This window comes from Lepisosteus platostomus, chromosome 2 (assembly GCF_059453375.1).
Source record: "Lepisosteus platostomus isolate fLepPlt1 chromosome 2, fLepPlt1.hap1, whole genome shotgun sequence".
NCBI classification, from domain to species: Eukaryota; Metazoa; Chordata; class Actinopteri; order Semionotiformes; family Lepisosteidae; genus Lepisosteus; species Lepisosteus platostomus.
In genome coordinates this window covers 25,122,419-25,131,101 of record NC_142612.1, presented here as the reverse complement: position 1 = coordinate 25,131,101, position 8,683 = coordinate 25,122,419, and positions in this window count along the sequence as shown.

Here is an 8,683-nt window from a genome sequence, read left to right as displayed (position 1 = left end):
TTTAATTTTGAAAGCCACTGAGACATCAGGTACTACTGTTGTATTTATGAAAAAGAAACAAAACAAAAAACATACTAACAACTGTGCCATCCTACTCCTTAGTTAATACATTTTATTATTCATAAACAGTTAACATTGTTAGCAAAATATTTTGAATTATATTTAACCCTATTTTTTCTTTAGTTTTGTATTTAACTTATTATATGATAGTCAGACTTAATGTATATTTGAACAATGAAAATATATTTTTACAAGATTTTACATTAAGCACTTAAAATTAATATGGTTAATAATAGTAAACTGTAACATGCTGTAACAAGATCGGTTAAACTGCGAAGAAAATGCTTTCAGAGAAAATGTTTCAGGTGTGAAGAACATAGATCTCCAATGCAATTTCAACCAAACCTGTTCCCACACACCCTGCCCCCACTACCATTAGAATATACACAAACATTTTAGGGTTTCATTCTGAGCAGAAGACCCTCACACCTGAAGAGTGCTGGCTGTGACGAATTAAACCGGTTTTACAGGTTTCAATCACAGACCATGTGACATGGGACTCAGTAAACTAACACACAGCGCCACCAGATTTGATAATACCTCACCAAAATCCGCAATATGGAAACAGAACCTGTGTAATTGTTGATAGATGATGTACTCGTAACATTTTTTCAAGACGAACTACAACATTTAAAAAATGACTTGTATGTACTTGATATCTCTAATCAATCCACGGGTCCCAGCACAAAACGAAACTAAAACGCATACCGTTTCGCGCTTCTTATTAGTTGCTCAAAAGTAATTTGACCGTATGAAATGCATAATATAAACCTAGAAACATATACGTGAGCAGTACTTAAGCACTGTAGTATCAGTGTTAAGACATACCTCTCAAATACTGTAAATCAAGTTAAAAATATCTCAAGACCGATTCTGGTCGTAATGAAACCATGCAAGGGAGTTTTTATGTCCGTTGCAGTTCTTTTGCAACATGAATTTAATTATATCGTTATTAATTTCTTTAGATACGCGATTCCATATTATATTCCCTTTTAATCAAATTCTAAAAGTATGCTTGTTGACTCCGGTATCACGTTAGTTAAAGACTTCGAAGCTTACAATGTTTAGGGAGAAATGGAATACCGGTGTGTATTTTTCCTTGTGATATTTTAAGCTCTAGTTGAATGATAGGTGTCGCATTTTAAATCATTTTCGTAGTTAGAAATTATGAAACGCCCTGTTAAAAGCAAGGACGTTTTTATGCCCGTTGAAGTAAAACAAAATGCCTGACAAAGTATGGCTTGGACAGATTCCAAGTGCTTGTACAAATGTGCTAAAGAAATTATACTTTGAGTATACAGCTTGTCCAAAGTCATCCATTATTAATACTATTAGTAATATCTTCAGTAAAGGCTTTGATGCATAAATATTTCTGATAAAGGTAGGTTGTGTACTTTTGTCCAACTGAGCAATCTTGCTTTCATAAAATATACCAACATTTTAATGACTGATGATTAACATGCTGTAATACACAGTTCAAAATTAAAGGCTCAAATGCTGTACATGAGAGGTTAAGCTCCCCCTGGCGGTTTTACAAGGCGACGCCGGATAGTTAGTCACGTGACACACGTGAACCGCGTGATACCCCGGTGGGCGTGTCGCGGTATGCCGCGAAATACCTCACCCATTTTGAATGGCTGCATCTGTACTGTACATTTTTCATACATAATATATATCTGTAAGTCCTGCTGTAGATTTCTCTTCTTGTTAAAGCATGCCTCTTGTGTTTGTTTTCCATAGTCCATTTAGCACAAAAAAGCAGCGCCTGAATGCTTTTCCAGCAGATATTTAGTATGGGTTCAGTATATTTTTCCATAATATTAATGCAAAATTTATTGTAAATATTATGATGATGGTATTATTTAGACACCAGGAAACATTAAAAGAAAAAGTATCCATAAACTGTATGAGAACAGCATAATACATTTTTGATTTGTAAAGAGTAAATAGCCAAAGGCATTCAAAATGTAATTTGCTATTCTGTCAAGCATGACTGGACACAATATGTGTCATACAGCTGAGTATTCCTGTAATACCCTAAGGAGTGTATATTGTAAAGCTTTTTAAACAAAAGGAGTAATCGGACGAATGAAGTTTGTCTTCTACTGTTATCCTTGCTAGAATTCCGCAAAATCGGATACACTACATAATACATGTTACAAATTGTTATATTTTTAATTCCTCTGTCTTATTTATCTCTGCTGTTAAAAATACATTGTGTCAAAGAGTGACAGAATTGGGAGCAGGGCAACATCTTAGAGGCTATGTTTACATGACTTATGCACATAATAGCTCTTGTTTTTGTTGTGTGTTGTTTTTTTTTTTGTCTCTTTTGTGTACACTTCCATCTCCATTTAATGTCTTCCTGCCCTCCTAGCACATGTCAATCATCACAAATTGAGTGGTATACTGTTTGCCTGTCAGTTACCACACAAAGGCAACACATTAGATTTATAGAGGTGCTAAACAGGCTTGGACACGACATGGAATGAAGCAACAGAGAGGAAAGACAAAACAGACAAGGAAGATCTGAAAAAGGAGACACAGAGGAAAGACAAAAGAAAGATCTGTATACAGTCAGTTGTCAAGTAACCTTTGGTTGATTACATCTGTCTATTTCCAGTGATAACCTGGACATTCCTGTTTCTCATTTTAAGTCTTAAAGTTTTAGCTCACCACAGAAGTAATTGCAGAGATGGAGCTGGCCAACTAGAGAGCATATAGTTGTCAGACAGTGGAAATCAGAGGGCTTGGTCACTCTCTCCCTCTCTTCCCTGATTTGTTGCACGGGGCCAGGGCAAAGGAGGTAAAATTGAACATATAGTTTGGGACTTAAGAGGACACATGAAACATGCTGTGGCAGGTTATGAAACCAGGGTAAGAGTACAGTCTGGGAACATGGTCAAGCAAACAGGGGTCTAGGCTTCTGAGAGCAGGCTAAGCAGAGTCCAAAGCCCAAAGGGTAAGTCCAGGAGACAAGGATGAAGCAAGCCAGGGTCCACACTGAGATAAACACTGGAGAAAAACAAAGCCGAGCTGTTATCCAAGACATGAGGTAAAAATCAAGTAGAGGTCTGTATTCTGAACAAAGCACAGCTAAGAGAAAAAGTTAGGGTAACACAGGGACTATGTCTCGAGCGGATCAGAGTTGAAACTCAATGACAGACCCCAGAGCTCTGTCAGATTGGGCATTTATCGAGAAACACCCGGGACAGTTATGCTTGTAAACCATCTTCAGGTGCATCAAGTCTCCAGTTAATTGATGTACAGATGTAGCCATTCAAAGTGCGCAGTACAGACACGTACCGGAGGTAATTGGCTACGGCGTCGCGCATCGTGACACGAGATGACGCAAAATACCGAGGTACGTGATTGGTTGACAGACAGGGGCACTCTTTGGTCGGTGGTAGAAAGATTTACAGTAAATGTCTTTACTGTGCCCGTTTTAGCATTGAATATTCATATGGAATTTTACCACTGAAGGGAAATCATAGTAGCTGAGCATAAAAAGAATAGGAGCATACTGTAACGCGTGTGAAGGCCATAAACGATATTAATTTTGGAACATTAACATATAGTATATGGCTGGTCTTGGTACTTTAAAGAAAAAATACACACCAGTATTCCATTTCTCCCTAAACATTTTAAGCTTCGAAGTCTTTAACTAACGTGATACCGGAGTCAACAAGCATACTTTTAGAATTTGATTAAAAGGGAATATAATATGGAATCGCGTATCTAAAGAAATTAATAACGATATAATTATATTCATGTACCGCAACACAAGAATAGTACACGCTGTACATTGTCTGTTGATAATGTGACCTTGCAGGTGGTGCTGTGGCTTAGGTTCCTGACTCCCACGTCACAAGCTGTGTGTTTGAATCCCGCTGGAGTCATGACTTTTTTTTAAACAAACATTTCTCTGAAAAAATAAAACGTTTCCCTGGGTCAGAGATTAAATAAAACCTCACTCACACCAAACAAATTTATATTTCTAAATATCACAACATGATCGAATTTAAGTCATTTTAATAACAATTAATAGTCATCTATGCGTTACAATATAAACATTTATATTGATTTAAATCGCAAACGCGGGTTTGAATATATGTGTTTTTTTATTCACAATCAGAAAAATGCAACATAAATTGATATCTTTGTCTTCTTAGTATCTTAAGAAACTTTCTCCCCGTTTAGATTTATTTTTCTCGGGATCTTGGGATCAAACGTGGAAAGATTAGATTGTAAACAATTAGATTGTTTTTATTTTTTAAATACATTTTAGAAAAGTGTAATCTATACTAAAAAGCTGTACACCACCTGCTATAAAGATACATATTGTAATACTTTCGGGTTCGGATAGGACAGACACAAGAACTCAGACTTGCGGAGTTAAAGCAAGTTAAAGCCTTGATTTTATATATCACCTTTAAAAGTGGCATCTCAAAGCAAAGTAAATACCCAACACTGATTGTACCCATCTGTCATGCTAATAAAGCACCTTGAATTGAATTGAATTGAGAGAGAGAGAGAGATTGAGAGACAGAGAGAGAGAGAGAGAGAGAGAGAGAGAGATGCAGCACAGAAGATGAGCTCCTAATTTCTTTGAGATTTTATTGTTTCTGGAACTGAACAAATAGTCTAGGAATAAGGCAACATCTAACAAAAACTAAAGAAAACCACAGAAGTAAATAAATAATTTGTAATTGAAAAAAAAAATCAACAAAGCAAACATCTAAAAAACTGAAGACCAACTATAAGACATAGCTACACCTGAGGATAAAGGACCTGAGGAAAAACTCAAAAAAGAAAAATCCTCAAGAGATGAAGAGGAACAAACGGAAAAGGAATAATTAAAACAAGTAAATAAGAATAAGAAGACGAGAAAGAAAGAAATAAAAAGTACACCAAAGGAAACAAGAAAGAAAGGGAAAATACAAGCAGCATCAAGAGAAGCCAAAAACTCATCAACACGAAAAACACCTGGTAAGCCCTGTTCTTTCTTCTCCTTTTCTGAAGAGACCTCTAAAATTGAACTGCTTTGCTAAATAAAAGTTAAAAAAAGTCTTCAGAAAAAGTTACCTTAAAGTTTATACTAAACCAAATACCACTTGGGCCCAATAAAACTCAAAAGGCCAAAGTTGAAGAACCTGTTCCCAAGCAACAGGGGGGGTGATTGTATTCAAAACACCCGAGCCAGGCCGTCTGTTTGCTCTTCTCACCTGGGCCCATTGTATTTAAAAGAAGCAGGATGAGTACAGAGCAGAACACAGCCCCACTGGACCAGCCCTGCCCCCTCAGCACAGTACTCCAGTACCCTGAGGACGTGAAAACCGTTAAGACCAGGAAACAGTACTAAGACTCCTGGATGAAGGAAAACCACTAGACCCTTATCGCTGACTACTGCCAGGCAGGAGAAAAACATATAAAAACCAACCTGCTCTTTTTTACTGAGCATCCGAATGCCTGGCACACAGCTGTGTGTTAAAATTATACAAACACCACCAGAAGGGGCATCAGCAAAGGCAGGCAAATCTCCATAGGGGGCGACAGCGAGGTAGAAGACACTGTCCTGACCTTCAACACTTACCACAATGGTACAGTGATGATACAGGGCAGTGAGGCCGCTCTGGAGCTTATCGAGGAAAAATTCACAAACCTTAAAACACAGGCCGACCTGGAGAAACCTCCCCCAGAAACAGGAGAGAGACCCAGTAGCCTGATGCCCACCACACAGGAGAGTTCAGCTCCACCTGACTCTGAGCTCACAAACACAGCCTCAGCTACAGAACAGCCCAGCAAGAGTGTAGCCCTCGGCAACACTGAAACACACCACCCAGACACACACAGACAACACCAACCCCCCTGTGACCACAGCACAGTGCGCCTCCTGAGAGAGAAACTCTCTGCTCTGGAGCTGGACTTCACTGAGTTCAAGGAACTGATGCTGGGGAGACTCAGAGGGGCAGACAGCACAACAGCTAAGAGATGAGGTTAACAAACACAGGAACGAATGCAAAACCTCCAACAAACAGCTCAGGGCACAGATGGAAGAGCTGCTGCAGGACAACAGTAAGCTGCAGTCGGAAGTAGCAGAGCTGAGAGAGGAGCTGCAGCTCGTGGAGAGGACAAGCAAGACTCTCAAAGACCAGCTGAGGAAACTCACTACTTCCCACTGCAGCCCCGACTGCAATAGAACAGCCCTGAGACCCAGAGCACACAACACACAACACCCACCCCCAACCCGCAAAGACACACCCACCTCCACACAACCTGACACCCCTACAACACCCACCACCAACTCCCACTTACCCAGTACCCCCACCGTAGCAAACACCACACCCACCGCACCCCCCGGCACCCCAAATCCCCTCACAACTCCACTGCCCAAAAGCACATCCACCTTGCCGAACACTCAGGGTGACCCACACACACACCAGGCCCCACCCAACACCTCCACCTCACACACTGCACCCCCCCACGCAGCCCCCCGCCCGACAGCACAGCGCCCCTCCAGCAGACTGGACACCAGAGGCAGACACATGGAAGTAGCCCTTCTCATTGACTCCAACGGGAGGTACATCGATGAGCACAGGCTCTTCCCGGGATTACAAACAGCAAAGCTCTGGTGTCCGACGACAGAGAAGGCCCTGCAGCTGCTGTCCAGGTCGGTGCTGGGAGCCCCTCAGCACATCATCATTCACACCGGCACCAACGACCTGAGGACCCAGAGGGAGCAGGTGGCCCAGTCCATCAGGAGAGTGGCAGAGAGGGCCATACAGGAGTTCCTTCGCGCCCGAATTGTCATCTCCACCCTGCTGCCGAGACAGGACGAGCAGCACCACACCATCCAGAGAATCAATGCTGAGATCTCACGGTGCTGCGCCCTGCTCCCAAACGTCTACGTGGCCCATCACTCCACCCTTGGACCACAGCATCTACATGACCATAAACACCTAAAAAAACAGACCATTGGACTCTTCACACAAACTCTGAAAGACACCACACTGGGCAGACACCCAAACAGCACCCCAGAGAGAAACAGGAGGACTACCAGAGGAACGCCCCAGCACCCACACCCCCAACCCAGACCAGCTCAACCCACAAAGAACAGAACCAACACCACCCTACAGCCCTCCAACCCAGACCAACGACCGAACAGGACCAGAACCAGCTCCCCACCCCACGCCCCTCACCCAGACCAGCAGCTGAACCGGACCAGGACCACAACCCCTCCCCACCCAGCACAACAGCAGAGCCGGACCGAGCCCCTCCTGTACAGCTACGCCGCAGCCCTGGCCAGACCAGCGGTCCCGAGCGGTTTGGAGCTGGGAGAAATCCGGCAGCTCCTGAACCTCATCTGCACCCAGCTTATGAGCTGAACTTCCATCACCCACAGCGACAGGCAAAAACCCAGCACAATACTTGTTTCTGTTGATGATGTTAATGTCCGACACAAATTTGATACAGTTCCAGAAAACAATAACAAATTGCACAGATAATTCAAACGATAACAATGAGATCTCTAACGATAAGTATGTGGAACATTCAGGGTCTGAGCTCATCAGCATTTGGGCTGAAGAGCACTGATCCCGAATTTATCAAAGATGTAAAGGAGACAGACATCTTGATCCTACAGGAGACATGGTGTCGGGGAGACTTGGCTACTACTGTCCCCCAGGCTACAAGGAGATCACAGTGCCCTCTGTCACAAAAACCCAAATCACCCGGGGCAGAGACTCTGGGGGGATCATTGTGTGGTACAGAGCAGAGCTCAGTCACTCCATACAATTAGTAAAGAAAGAAGAGTCACGAGTTTGGCTTAAAATCAAAAGAAATACCATCTATACAGAAAATGAGGTCTTCCTGTGTGCTGTCTACATCCCGCCCTCAGAATCCCCCTACTACAGTGAGGGAATTCTCCCCAGTCTCCACACGGAGATCGGTCACTTCCAGGGCCAGGGAAATGTGCTGCTCTGTGGTGACCTCAATGCACGAACAGGCACACTGGCAGACTACACCAGCACACAGGGAAACACTCACATATTCGGACAATCCCCTCTGTACCACACACCGGTCACCTCACACAGGTGCAGCCATGACACCACGGTCAACAGCACCGGGTGCGAGCTGCTCCAGCTCTGTCAAGGGCTGGGCCTGTACATCATCAACGGCAGGACTAGAGGGGACTCTCTAGGCAGGTTCACCTACAGCTCAGCTCTGGGCAGCAGTGTGGTGGACTACGCCATCACCGACCTGGACCCCTCCTGTATCAGTGCCTTTACTGTCAGGCCACAAACTCCCCTCTCTGACCACAGCCAGATCACACTCTACATGAAGAGAGCACACCAGCACAGAGACACACTGACACAGCCCAGCCAGCTGTATGACCTCAACCAGGCATACAGATGGGACACAGACAGCCTAGACAGATACCAAACTGCACTGGGCGATGACGAAATTCAGACACTGTTGGACACATTCCTAAACACTCTATATCAAACCAACAAATTAGGCATAAACTTGGCCACACAAAAACTAAATCACCTATTCCACAAACTAGCATCAAAATCTAAGCTAAAAACAGCTAAATAAAAAAACTACCAAAAAAAAAGCAAAA